Below are 15,186 nucleotides of genomic sequence, written 5' to 3' on the forward strand. Positions count from 1 at the left end.
CTTCTGGGACAAAAAGGCCCCCCCCACCCTCTGTCTGATGTGTCCAACTGCAAAATAAAAGGTAGAGAGAAGTCAGGGGAGTGTAGAATTCGCCCTCCATACAGGGCAGCTTTTACCTTGGTGAAGGCCTGTTGGCACTGCTCCGTCCACTAGACCGGATCTGGTGCTCCCTTTTTAGTGAGATCAGTCAGCAAGCTGGTGACATCTAAATAATTAGGTATGAACCTGCGATAGTGGCCAGCCAGCCCCAGGAACTGTCTTACCCCCTTTTTGGTCTTGGGCTCAGGCAGGCAGCAATTGCTGCAGTCTTGTCAATTTGGGGACGCACCTGCCTGTGACCCAAGTGGACACCCAGATACTGTACTTCCACCTACCCAATCGCACACTTTTTCAGGTTAGTTGTGAGACCCGCCCCCCTCAGCAACTCAAGGATGGTCCTAAGGTGTTCTAGGTGCTGCAGCCAATCATTGCTATATATAATAATGTCATCAAGGTAGGCTGCTGCGTAGGTGGTGTGGGGGTGGAGGACCTTGTCCATGAGCCACTGGAACATAGCAGGAGCCCCACATAACCCCAAAGGAAGCATGACAAATTAGTGTAATCCAAATGGTGTGAAAAAGGCTGTTTTCTCTTGGGATAGAGGAGTCAAGGAGATCTGCCAATATCCCTTTGTCAAATCCAGTGTCAAATAAAAGCAAGCAGCACCTAATCGATTGAGCAACTCATCAATGCGAGGCATTGGGTATGCGTCAAATTTAGACACCATGTTGACTTTCCTTTAGTCCACACAGAACCGGACCGACCCATTGGTCTTGGGAACCAGGACCACCAGGCTGATCCAGTCACTGTGGGACTCCTCGATTATGCCCATTTTGAGTATGACCTTGAGTTCACCCAAAACCACCTTTTTTGTGTTCAGGTAAGCAGTATGGGTGGCTATGCACCATCACCCCTGGAGGCGTTTCAATGTGGTATTCTATGAGATCGGTGCAGCCAGGAAGGGGGTGAGAACACTTTGGAAAACTCCTTTTGCAACTTAGCAACTTCCATGATTTGGGCTGGTGAGAGGTAGTTTCCACATGGGACCAGAGTGGTTTGAGTAGTTACTTTTGTTTTCACCTCTGACCCCAGCTTTGCCTTCTCCAGAACTACCGACACCAATGCCATGAGGACCCCCTCATTCCAATGTTTTAACTGGTTGAGGTGGTATATTTGTAGTGTCCCGCCCCTATCCATTTGCCTCACTTCATAGTCGACATCCCCAATTTGCTGTGTGACCTCAAAGGGCCCTTGCCACTTGGCAACTAATTTGGAGCTCAAAGTGGGCAATAACATAAGTACTTTATCTCCCAGGGTGAAGTCTCTAAGGCGCATGCCCCTGTTGTGCAGCCAGGCTCGATGTTCTTGCGCCTGCCACAAATTCTCCTGGGTTAAGTGCATGAGAGTGTGGAGCTTTGCATACACGTTGAGAACGTATTGAATTTCGCTTTGACTTGTTGAAGGTCCCTCCTCCCAATTTTCCCATAGCATGTTCAAAATGCTGTGAGGCTTACACCCATATAACAATTCAAATGGGGAAAATCCCATGGAGGCTTGCGGGACCTCTCGTACTGTGAATAACAGGGGCTCATGCTATTTATTCCAATTATGTGCATCTTCGCTTACAAACATCCAAATTAAATTTTTAAGTGTCTGAATCATTCTACCAAGCCATCTGTTTGTGGGTGATAGACACTGGTGCAGATCAACTTAATCCCCAATAACCCATACAGCTTGCGAAGTGTGCGTGACATAAACATAGTGCCTTGGTCATTCAGGATTTCTTTGGGAATCCCGACTCAGGAGATAACACAGAAGAGTGCCTCTGCAATACTGCATGCTGAAATATTGTGGAGAGGCACCACTTCCGGATATCACATTGCATCGTCCACCAGGACTAAAATAAAGCAATATCCCTGTGCTGACCAATCTAATGGCCCAATGAGATCCATGCCAATTCTCTCAAAGGAGGTCTTGATTAGAGGGAGAGGGCGCAAAGGTGCTTTTGGGGTGGCCAGTGGATTTACTAGTTGGCATTTGTGGCATGCCGCACACCACTGACGGACATCCCCATGAATCCCTGGCCAATAGAACCGGGCCATTATTCGGGCTAGTGTTTTCTCCTGTCCTAAATGCTCAGCCATCAGATTAAAGTGAGCCACATGGAATACGAGTTTCCTACATCTCTTTGGAATTAACAACTGGGTTATCTGTTCATTGGTTTGAGTGTCCTGCATCACTCGGTACAAGCCTATCTTTAATAATCATGAAGAATGGGAAGAAGAGTGTTACATTTGGCTGGAGGGGTTGACCATTGATTACTCTCACTTAGTCAAATGCATGACACAGAGTCTTGTCTTGCATCTGTTCTAATGGGAAATCCTCAAGGGAATCCCGGAGGGAGGGAGGAGGGGTGAGCTGCTCCCCGCTCCTTGTATCACCCTGACATGGTGCTGATGTAGATGGCTCTGAGACAGCTTCCCCAGTCAATGCCACATGGGGATCCCCCCCATGACATATTACCACAGGACCCACCCACTACTATTTGCTCCATTAAGCCTTTAAACCATGGTCAATTGGTTCCCAGAATCAGTGGGTGGGTGAGACATGGGTTAACTGCTGCCTTTATGCGATACTTTTTCCCTAGAAATAGAATGTGGATGAACACTAGTGGATATTCATGAACATCCCCGTGCACACACAAAACCTTCACCGCTCGTGCTCTCCCCAATGCCTTGCCTTGCACCAGGCTTTGGTGGATTGGGGTCTGAGTACAGCTGGAATCCACCAACGCATGATACATATCCCCTTGAACACTCACCAGTATACAATACACTCCGGCCCGATCGATGGCGGTCTCTGGTGCATCGAGGATCCAGATCACAGCTCCCATCTCCATCGTGGAGCACTGGCCCTGGAGATGCCCGGGTTTCCCGCAGTGCCAGCATACCAGCTCAGGCTTCACCTCTGCACCGGCGATATGGGAGTCACTCACCTGGGGAGGAGAAGACACAGACACAGAAAGGGAAGACAGGAGGGAGACACCACAGGTGCGGTGGGCTGGCTGGGAGTGAGCCGGCCCCCACCTCTGTGGTGAGGGAATGGGGAGGGAACAGGAAGAGAAGAGAGGGGAGGAAGGAGAAGAAGAGTGAGAGAGAAAAAGAGAAGAGGCGGAATGTCCGCCTGCCACTGGAACCGCCACCAAATGGTCCTCCACCAAATCAATGGCTTGATCCAGCAACGCCAGGCAGTGGCACTGGACCCACTCTACTGTTCCTTCCAGAAATTGGGCAATGAAGTGCTTCAGTCTCACCAGGTCGATGATCCCCTTGGCATCGTGGTCCTCCACTCTCAGCCACCACTGGCAGGCATCCCATAGCTTTTGGCTGAACATGAATAGCCAGCCGACTTCCTCCAATGCCAGCATGCAGAAGCGTTGGTGGTGTTGCTCTGGAGAGTGGCCAATGTACTGCAGGATAGCTCGCTTCAAGTCAGCATAGACAAGCTGACTGTCAGCAGGGAGCTGTTGCGCAGTGAGCTGCACCTCTCCAGTCAGCAGCGGTAGTAGACACACTGCATGTTGCTCAACTGGCCACCCCCACACTTTGAGTGCTTGCTCAAAGAGAGCAATGAACGCCTCCAGATTGTAGTGTGGCTCCATCTTTGTTAGTGTGATGTGGGGTGGATCTGCTATGGTGGTGGTCTTGGACCCTGCCAATGCGAGTAGGTGCCGGAACACCTGGTGACCTTCCTGCTGGGCCAGCAGCAAAGCTTTGAATCATTGCTACTGCTCCTTCTGGAGGCTGATCAGCACTTGGTGCTGGCTCTGTTGGACAGCAGAGAGGACATGAATTAGGTTTTTCAGTGGGGAGGACTCCATGGTGTGGTTCCCTTCAGTATCCCGGCTTTTGGCACCACTGTAGTGAATCCCTGATGTGGGTGGAATACTGAAGCGCAGCAGGTGGGAAATTATGTTAAAACAGACTTTATTTTCTATTTTGTGCTTGTTTTTCAGCATTACTAATCTCGTTCACTTGCTCACACATATACATGTCCTCTGGTTGGGAGAGATCCTCTCTCATCACTCTCTCCCTCCTTTTCCATCCTCACTGCAAAACACACACAGACGTAACATTAATTGTCAACAGGTGTACTGACTTTGCCACTCACCTTCCCTGGCCTTGCTCTCCATTCACAAACCGACACTTGGCCACGCTCCTGCTGCCGCAGTGCATTAATAGTGCTAAAAACAAGAATTGTGATAAATGAAGATAGAAACTGTGCAAAGGTGCAGTATTGAATGGAAGATGAATAGATTGATCAATAAATAATAGATAGATAGATAGATAGATAGATAGATAGATAGATAGATAGATAGATAGATAGATAGATAGATAGATAGATAGAGAAGCTAAACAAACTTTGTAGACTTTTAAGAAGCTAAACATACTTACTAGAAATTTGGATATAAAAGTTGAACCATAATAAGAAATGTTAGGTATAGGGTGCCTTAATCAATCCTGTATATATACAGCATATGTAGGACTATATATACACAGTGCCCTCTACAATTAATGGCACCCCTTGTAAAGATTCATAAAAAGGGTGAGAAAAAATCCACCGTTTTGTGAAGTTGCTTCATCTCACACTGAAAAAATGAGAAAAATCTAACCAATAATTGAAACAAATTTATTCAGAGAAAAACAAATCCCTCATCAAGAAATAATTATTTTCAACAAAAACACATGAGTGAGTCACTCACATCTATCTATCTATCTATCTATCTATCTATCTATCTATCTATCTATCTATCTATCTATCTATCTATCTATCTATCTATCTATCTATCTGTGTGTGTGTGTTTTTGTTGAAAATAATTATTTCTTGATGAGGGATTTGTTTTTCTCTGAATAAATTTGTTTCAATTATTGGTTAGAGTTTTCTCATTTTTTCAGTGTGAGATGAAGCAACTTCACAAAACTGTAGATTTTTTCTCACCCTTTTTATGAATCTTTACAAGGGGTGCCATTAATTGTAGAGGGCACTGTGTATATATAGTCCTACACACACACACACACACACACACACACACACACACACACACACACACACACACACTGTCTGGGAAATAAGGAATTTTTAGCAGACTGTCACAGGATAGACAAGTCTGAAATGTTGTCTGTCCCTCCAGACAAGGCCAAAGGCCTGGAACAATGTGGCCGGGGGTCACAAGCTGAAGGGCTATAGATGCCTGGAGATGGTTTCTCAGCTATTTCCAGGTACATTTTTGTGATCTTCAAAGGCCATATTACACTAGACATTAGTTGCTAATTACACTACAAATTGAATATAATTTACAAGAAAATGTCAGAAGATTAAAAAAAAACATGCTTAAATTTCTACCCTGTCATGGTCCTACCTGTGGTTTCCTCTCTTCAGGTAACATTCCACTCCTCTCCACTCTGTATTACCTGCCACGCCCGCATGCTCCTTCCCCATCAGGCTCACCTGCTGTCAATTACCATCATTAACCCTCATTTGACTTTCAGTGGCTGTCATTGGCTGGTTCCTATCACCTGCTCCCTTCCCGGTGTATATTTAAACTGCAGTCCTCCCAAGCTTCAGTGTCAGATCGTCTTTCAAGGCATCAACTCCGTCTACTCTTCAGCCCTGGTAACCTGACCCTGCATTTCTGTCCCCTTTCTCGCTACCTGACCTGTGACTCTGTGTTTCAGCCTGTTCCCAAACTCCTGTCTGTCGTGCTGTCCTGTCTGTCTGCTGAGTGCCTGCTTGCTGGGAGACCGCCTGAATACCAAGTGCTGTCAGCTTACTACTCTGACTACGCCTGATCCCATCTGATCTCAGAAGCTAAGCAGGGTCGGGTCTGGTTAGTACTTGGATGGGAGACCTCAGACGTCACCACCACGCTCCCACCAGCCATCCTGCCACTGAACTTCACACACATCCTCCCAACTCCCTTTCCCCTGCTATCAATAAATTCAACATTTAACTTGCGCTCTTGGGTCCTCGTCTGTTTGTCCTGACAGAACGATCTGACCATCATGGACCCAGCGCCCTTCCCGACCAGCATGGGGATTGAACCCGAAATGACCGCCCTGCAGCGACTGGAACGCACAGAGGGAGACATAAACCGGATGTCCGGTGACATTGCATCTCTGCTCCAGCTTGACCACCAACAACGACAGCAGTTCAACCAGCAGCAACAACTGTTACAGCAACAGCTGCAGCATCAGCTAACTCAAGTCATGCAAGTACTCACCAACCTCACCACTCCATCCGCTTCTGCACCACCAAGCCCCTCTGCCGTGGCTTCTCCTTGTAATCCGGTTGCTCCAGTCCTGGCGGCACAGCCTCTAGCTCCCGGTGACCCGGAACCGAAGATTGGTAATCCGGAACGTTTTAATGGTGACCCAAACCAGATCCGGCCATTCCTGACCAGCTGCCGTATCCAGTTTTCTCTGTAGCCCAGGACCTTCTCGACGGAGGGAGCCAAGGTGGGGTATGTCATCACTCACCTGACCAGCCGGGCTCGGCTGTGGGGGACAGCAGAGTTCGACCGGCAGACCCCGGCCTGTGCCTCCTTCAGTGCCTTCGCCGAGGAGAAGTTAAAGGTGTTCGACCTGGGCTCGTCAAGAACAGAGGCGTCAAGAGCACTGATGAGTATCCGTCAGGGCAACCGGACGGTGGCGGACTACTCCATCGACTTTCGTACCCTGGCGAGGCGCAGTTCGTGGAACATGGCGGCACTGGTGGACACCTTCCTCCACAGTTTGGCGGACTACGTCAAAGACGAGCTCGTTTCCCATGAGCAACCCCTGACACTCGATGAGGCCATTGCCCTTGCTGTACGCATTGATCACTGTATCCAGATCCGCAGATGAGAGAAGGGCCACCGTGTCACCACCTACCCGGCAAAAGCCAGAGTTCACCAGGCGTAGGGGAGATCCTGGTGAGCTCGACACGTATCCAGTCTCCCTCCATCCGAAAACCCCTGCTTCAGCTCCGCCTTCAGCTTCCCGACACCACTCGTACCCTGGCCGCCCTGGTGGACTCTGGAGCCGAAGCTAACATCATGGACACAGAGTTCGCACGGCAGCTGGGTGTGGGCTGTCACCATCTCACTCCACCCGTTCCTGTACGAGCGCTGGGTGGACATCGTCTTGGCACAGTGACACACATCACAGCCCCCGTGACTATGCTGCTGTCAGGAAACCACCAGGAGTCCATCCAGTTCCACCTCCTACACTCACCCGGCCAACCACTCATCCTAGGCTACCCGTGGCTCCGCAAATACAACCCCCAACTTGACTGGGAGACTGGCACTATACGAGAGTGGGGAAGGGGCTGCCATCAGACCTGCTTAAAGGGAGCCATCCTGCCAACCAACCAGGAGATCACCAGCTCCGCCCCCGACATATCCAAGGTTCCTGTCTGCTATCACAACCTGAGAGAGGTGTTCAACAAGTCCAAGGCCACGTCTTTGCCCCCACACCGACCATACGACTGCGCTATCGACCTCCTGCCAGGCACTGCACCCCCGAAGGGCCGTCTCTACTCCCTGTCAGTCCCGGAAAGAAAGGCCATGGAGGACTACATAAACGACTCTCTGGCTGCTGGCCTAATCTGTCCATCGTCCTCTCCTGCCAGAGCTGGATTCTTCTTCGTGGGTAAGAAGGATGGTTCTCTTCGCCCATGCATAGATTACCGGGGCTTGAACGACATTACGGTTAAGAACCGCTACCCTCTGCCACTACTCTCCTCCACCTTTGAACTGCTGCAAGGGGCCACAGTATTCACCAAGCTAGATCTTCGGAACGCTTACCATCTGGTGAGAGTGAGAGAAGGCGACGAGTGGAAGACTGCGTTCAACACCCTGACGGGACATTATGAATATCTTGTCATGCCATTTGGTCTCACCAATGCCCCAGCAGTGTTCCAGGTGCTGGTAAATGACATCCTCAGAGACATGCTCAATAAGTTTGTTTTCGTTTACTTGGACGATATTTTGATCTTCTCAAAAACCCTGTCTGAACACACTCACCATGTCCAGTTGGTCCTGCGCCGCCTGCTTGAAAACTCGCTGTTTGTGAAAGCAGAGAAGTGCGAGCTCCACGCTCAGTCTGTCTCGTTCCTTGGATATGTGGTGACCGAGGGCAGCATTCAAATGAACCCTGCGAAGGTGTCGGCAGTAACGTCGTGGCCGGTTCCAGAGAGCTGTAAGAAACTGCAGCAGTTCCTGGGGTTTGCCAACTTCTATAGAAGATTCATCCGGGGCTACAGCACCGTGGCAGCCCCACTCACCGCACTGACCAGCATCAAACAGCCGTTCCAATGGACTGCAGCAGCTGACAAAGCCTTCGAAACCCTCAAGGCCCGTTTCACTTCAGCTCCCATCCTCGGGATGCCTGACGCTGAGCGGCAGTTTGTGGTGGAGGTAGATGCTTCGGACGTGGGAGTCGGGGCTGTGCTTTCCCAGCGAGGAGCAGAAGATGGCAAAATGCACCTCTGTGCCTTCTACTCCCGAAGACTGACCCCAGCAGAAAGCAACTACGACATCGGCAACCGCGAGCTACTGGCTGTCAAGCTTGCCCTCGAGGAGTGGTGCCACTGGTTGGAGGGGTCTAGGGTTCCGTTTGTGGTCTGGACTGACCACAAAAACCTGGAGTATATCCAGACAGCCAGGAGGCTAAACTCCCGCCAGCGCCGGTGGTCATTATTCTTCACCCAATTCAACTTTGTCCTTTCCTACCGTCCTGGCTCCCGCAACATCAAGCCTGATGCACTCTCCCGGATGTTTCAGAGGGACGAGGCATCCAAGGAGGAATCTACACCCATCCTCCCAAGCCCCTGTGTCGTTGCTGCCCTGATCTGGGACATCGAGGAGCAGGTTCGAGAGGCCATCAGGGACCAGCCAAGCCCCAGCACTTGCCCCTCCAACCGTCTCTATGTCCCAGCCAGTCTGAGGTCTCAGGTCATTCAATGGGGACATGACTCCCACCTGGCCTGTCACCCCGGGGTCACACGCACCCTCCATCTGCTGTCTCAGTGGTTCTGGTGGCCGTTGATGAGGAAGGACATCCAGGATTTTGTGAGAGCCTGCCCCACTTGCAACCAGCACAAATCCCCCAGTCAGCCCCCAGCCGGGTTACTCCAGCCCCTGCCAGTACCCATGCGTCCCTGGTCCCATGTCTCCCTGGATTTTGTTACTGGTCTTCCTCCGTCGGAAGGTAATACGGTCATCCTCACCATTGTGGACCGTTTCAGTAAGATGACCCACTTTGTGCCTCCCCCTAAACTGCCAACTGCGAAGGAGACTGCCCGGGTCATCTTAGAACATGTCTTTCGACTCCACGGCCTGCCCAGGGATGTCGTGTCTGACCGGGGACCGCAGTTCTCCGCCAGTTTCTGGAAGGAATTCTGCCACCTCCTCGGGGCCACTGCCAGTCTGTCATCTGGGTTTCACCCACAGTCAAATGGCCAGACTGAGCGTATGAACCAAGAACTGGAGAAGGCACTTAGGTGTGTGGCTTCATGCAACCCCCACGCCTGGGCTCAACATCTGCTCTGGGTGGAATATGCCCACAACTCCCTCACCAGTTCTGCCACCAGACTCTCCCCCTTCCAGTGTGTCTATGGTTATCAACCACCTCTGTTTGCCAGCCAGGAGGGAGAAGCCACCTGCCCGTCTGCTCTCGCCTACGTCCGCCGCTGCCGCCACATGTGGGCCCAGGCCTGCACCGCACTCCTGAAATCCAGTACCAGCTATGCTATTGGGGCTAACCGGCGGAGGACCCCTGCACCTGTTTAGCATGTCGGCAAGAAGGTATGGTTGTCTGCTCGAGACCTACCACTGCGGGTGGAGTCACGCAAATTGGCGCCTTGCTACATCAGACCCTTTCCCATACAGAAGGTCATCAGTCCAACAGCAGTTCGGCTGCTGCTGCCCAGGACCATGAAGATACATCCCACCTTCCACGTCACCAAACTCAAACCGGTGCACGAGAGCCCCCTGGTCCCGGTAACACCGACGCCCCCTCCCCCACGCTTCATTGATGGTGGACCTGTCTACACGGTCTGGCGACTGCTCCGCTCGCGATGAAGGGGTAGGGGCATCCAATACTTAGTAGACTGGGAGGGTTATGGTCATGAGGAGAGGGCATGGGTCCCTGCTGGAAGGATTCTGGATCCGGCTCTCATCGCCGACTTCCATCGACTACACCCTGACCAGCCCTCCATCCGACGGGGTCGACGTAGGGGTTCTCATCGTGCGGATCCACTTCCGGACCCTGCCTCTGCTCCAGTGTCCGAGTCTGACACTGAACCGAATCCTGGGCGGGGGCCCTTGGGTGATGAGTCTTCCGACAGTGAAGATGGTGCGGAGGCTATGGACACTGACCAGTCAGAGGAATTCTGACCCTCCACCGGTATTCCCCCTCCTCCCGCCCATCTTGGTGGATCTATGTCTAGGGACTTCTGGAGCCGTCCCTTGAGGGGGGGTTCTGTCATGGTCCTACCTGTGGTTTCCTCTCTTCAGGTAACATTCCACTCCTCTCCACTCTGTATTACCTGCCACGCCCGCATGCTCCTTCCCCATCAGGCTCACCTGCTGTCAATTACCATCATTAACCCTCATTTGACTTTCAGTGGCTGTCATTGGCTGGTTCCTATCACCTGCTCCCTTCCTGGTGTATATTTAAACTGCAGTCCTCCCAAGCTTCAGTGTCAGATCGTCTTTCAAGGCATCGACTCTGTCTACTCTTCAGCCCTGGTAACCTGACCCTGCATTTCTGTCCCCTTTCTCGCTACCTGACCTGTGACTCTGTGTTTCAGCCTGTTCCCAAACTCCTGTCTGTCGTGCTGTCCTGTCTGTCTGCTGAGAGCCTGCTCGCTGGGAGACCGCTTGAATACCAAGTGCTGTCAGCTTACTACCTAACTACTCTGACTACACCTGATCCCATCTGATCTCAGAAGCTAAGCAGGGGTCTGGTTAGTACTTGGATGGGAGACCTCAGACGTCACCACCATGCTCCCACCAGCCATCCCTGTCTCTCAGTCCTCCTGCCACTGAACTTCACACACACACATCCTCCCAACTCCCTTTCCCCTGCTATCAATAAATTCAACATTTAACTTGTGCTCTTGGGTCCTCGTCTGTTTGTCCTGACATACCCAAGAAAACAGTAGTACACACAGTTCAGCTCCATGTTCTAGAAAAAAGTATGGGGGGCAAGGATGTTCCAGTTGGTTACAACTGTAATGTGGCTGTAACAAACCAGACGCTCGCAGATTAAAATTAAACTCAATGCTTTAATGAACACAGTGAGAGAAGACAATGTGCAAAAGCCAGGCCAGGTCAATACCAAGAAATCTAACACAGTAACGAGGGCTAGACAAATCGTGGTCAGGAAACAGGCAATAGTCTAAGAACCAGGAATCAGAAAAACACAGACAAGATAAACACAAGGGCTCGGCAAATCGGAGTCAAAAAACAGGCAAGAATCGAGAAACTGGGAAGCGAGAGAGATGAGCAAACAAACACAAGGGCTAGGCGAAACAGGAGGAAACCGGAGGGCAAAAAGGGTCATACACAGGAATGCAATCAGAAATAGAAACGCTCAGTAGGCTCATAAAAATGTGGAGGCAATACTGTGCAAAGGGTAAAACAAACAGAGGGGTATAAATACAGATATAAACAAAGAGGTACAGGTGATGATAATAGAACTCGGGGGAGCCACTCCTAGGAAGTGGCTCCAGGTTGGCTGATGGAGTGTACGTGGTAGTGACAGATGTGTGAGGGGGATTGTTAGAAGTGGAGTCCTGAGTGTTAGGTGACCCCGGGAGCGTGACAGTACCCCCCCCCAGGAGTCCAACCAGGACAAGGTCGACCACTACGACCACCAACCATGCTGCTGGGAACACTCCTGAGTGCGCCATCAGAACTGCCACGGTGTTGGACAGAGGGTCGTCACCGCGGATGACCTCTGGGATCATTGCTGCGCAGAATGCTGGGAGGGCTGGACCCATGGCGCCTGGAATGGCCCCTAGGCCAAGGCACGGGCTTCTCTGGATGATGCTGATGGAACTCCTCCACCAGCCCCGGATCCAGGATATCTCGTGCGGGAACCCAGCTACGGTCCTTGGGCCCATAGCCCTCCCAGTCCACAAGGTACTGCAGAGTCCCTCCTCTCCTCCTGGAGTCCACCAACCGGTGGACAGCATACACTGGGGTACCTTCTATGTCTACTAGAGGTGGGGGCATGACATCGGGTGTGGCCTCGTCCAACAGACCTGAGACAACAGGTTTCAAGAGAGATACATGAAAAGAATTCGAAACGCGGTAATGCACAGGCAGATCCAATTTGTACGTAACTTCATGAATTTGCTGGAGAATTTTAAACGGACCTATGTATTTGGGTACTAATTTTCTACCTCCCTCAGGAAACCTGAAGTCCCGGGTCAACAACCACACTTGGTCCCCAGGGAGGTAGGTAGGGGTGTCCCCTCTATGACGATCTGCCAGCCTCTTGTGTCAGTGGAGGGTGTGTCCTCAATCTGCTGGTGGGTCTGTTCCCAGACCTGCTCGCTCCATTGCATCCAACTGTCCATGGCTGGGTTGTCAGAGGGCATGGCAGACCATGGCATTAAGAGGGGTTGGTAACCCAGCATGCATTGAAAGGGTGTGAGACCTGTAGCAGAGCTAATTAATGAGTTTTGGGCCATTTCGGCCCAGGGAAAATAGTTGGATCAGTTGGCTTGGTTCTCATGACAGTACAGTCTCAAAAACTTTCCCAGTTCTTGGTTAACCCTCTCACATTGAACATTAGACTGGGGATGGTAACCAGAGGTGAGACTGACATTAACTCCCAGCCTCTCAAAGAAAGCAGACCATACTTGCAAGGTGAATTGGGGCCCTCGATCGGACACTATATCCTCTGGGATACCAAACATACATAACACAAAATTAAAAAGGGTTTCAGCTGTCTGAAAGGCGGTGGGTAGGCTAACGAAGGGAATAAATCTAACTCCACGTGAGAACCTATCAACAATGGTCAGAATGACTGTGTAATTCTGTGAGGGGGCAGGTCAGTGACAAAGTCTACCACTACATGTGACCATGGATGGGAAGGGACAGGCAAGGGCATGAGTTTACCGGCAGGGAGAGTTTTGGGTGTTTTGCATTTAGAACAGGTGGTGCAAGAGAAGACAAACTTATGGATACCTGATAGCATATTCTCCCACCAATATCTGCCAGACAATAACTGGTGAGTACATGTCTCTCCCGGATGGCCGGACGACAGAGAGGAGTTGGCCCATGTAATCAGCTTATCCCTGCATTGAGTGGTTACATATTTACTTCCTACGGGGCAAGATTTAGGGGCAGGAGTGACAGATAGTTCTCGGTCGATCTCTTCATCTATTTCCCATCTAATGGGGGCGACTACAACTGTAGTACATTGACTGCCTCCGGGGAGGATTCAAGACTGGGATATATGCGAGACAGAGCATCTGCTTTAGTATTACAGGATCCGGGGCAATAAGAGATGGAAAAATCAAACCGGGAAAAGAAGAGAGACCACCGAGCCTGACAGGGGTTGAGCCATTTAGCTGACCGTAAATAGTCTAGGTTTTAATGATCTGTTAACACGAGGAAGGGATGCGTAGCTCCCTCTAGCCAATGGCGCCATTCTTCGAAAGCTAGTTTCATGGCCAGCAATTCTTTATCCCCAATACCATAATTACGTTCGGCAGGGGTCAGTTTGTGGGACTAGAAGGCGATTGGATGTAGTTTACAGGGGTCACCTATGTGCTGGGACAGCACTGCCCCAGTGCCTACCTCGGAGGCGTCTACCTCCACCATGAAAGGCTGAGTGGGATCAGGATGCTTCAGAATGGGGGCAGAGATGAAGGCTACCTTGAAGGATTCGAACGCCTCTTGCGCCCGGGGGTTCCACAAGAGTCTCTTGGCCGGTCCTTTCAATAAGGTGGTAAGGGGAGCTGCTAGATTACTGAAATTGCAAATGAAATGACGGTAGACATGAGCAAACCCAAGAAATCATTGGAGCTCCTTTATGGATGTAGGGACAGGCCAATTCTTTACGACTTTCACTTTCTGATCATCCATAATGACACCTTCCGGACTGATGACATAGGCACGAAGTAGAAGGGAGATGAAACTCACATTTCTCTCCTTTAACATATAGCTGATTCTCAGGCAGACGTGTAAGGACAGAACAGACATGACGAATATGAGTTTCAAGATTAGGGGAGTAGATCAAAATATCGTCGATGTAGGCAATGACATACAGTATTTGCCAAGCATTTCCCAGAGTACATCGTTTATGAAAGCCTGGAATACGGATGGGGCATTGCACAACCCGAAGGGCATTACCAAATACTCATAGTGCCCCCTAGTGGTTAGAAATGCTGTTTTCCATTCGTCACCTTCCTTCATACGGACTAGGTTGTATGTGCTTCTTAAGTCAAGTTTTGTAAATATTAATGCTCCACGAAGTTGTTCAAGCACTACGGGGACTAAGGGCAGCAGGTAGGAATAAGGTTTCGTGATTTGATTTAACCCACGATAGTCAATGCAGGGCCTAAGTCCCCCATCTTTCTTGTTGACAAAAAAGAACCCTGCAGCCTGCAGCTGCGGGGGAAGTAGAAGGACGGATGAAACCCTGTTGTAAGGCCTCCTGAATGTACTCCTCTATAGCTCTCTCCTCTGCCTGAGTAAGTGGGTAAATCCTAGATTTAGGTGGGAAAACATCATCTAGTAACTCAATGGAACAGTCATATTCTCTGTGAGGGGGAAGTTTGGTCACACTGTTCTTACTAAATACTTCTAACAGGTCACTGTATTTGGGGGGCACAGAAACGATGACATTGTCATGGGGGCTTTCTCTAGTCGTAGACGACACCTGGGCTGTGGGAAACTTGAGACAATGAACATAACAGTAACTGGACCACAAGAGTATTTCTTTGTCAGACCAGGAGATGATGGGGTTATGTTTTCTGAGCCAGGGCAAACCTAAAATAATGGCATACTCAAGTATTCAGTACAAAAAAAATGAATCTCTTCAGAATGCAAAGCACTGACAGTCATAGTAATGGGTTTCATGACTCGGT

Source organism: Neoarius graeffei, chromosome 5 (genome assembly GCF_027579695.1).
Source record: "Neoarius graeffei isolate fNeoGra1 chromosome 5, fNeoGra1.pri, whole genome shotgun sequence".
Classification (NCBI taxonomy): Eukaryota; Metazoa; Chordata; class Actinopteri; order Siluriformes; family Ariidae; genus Neoarius; species Neoarius graeffei.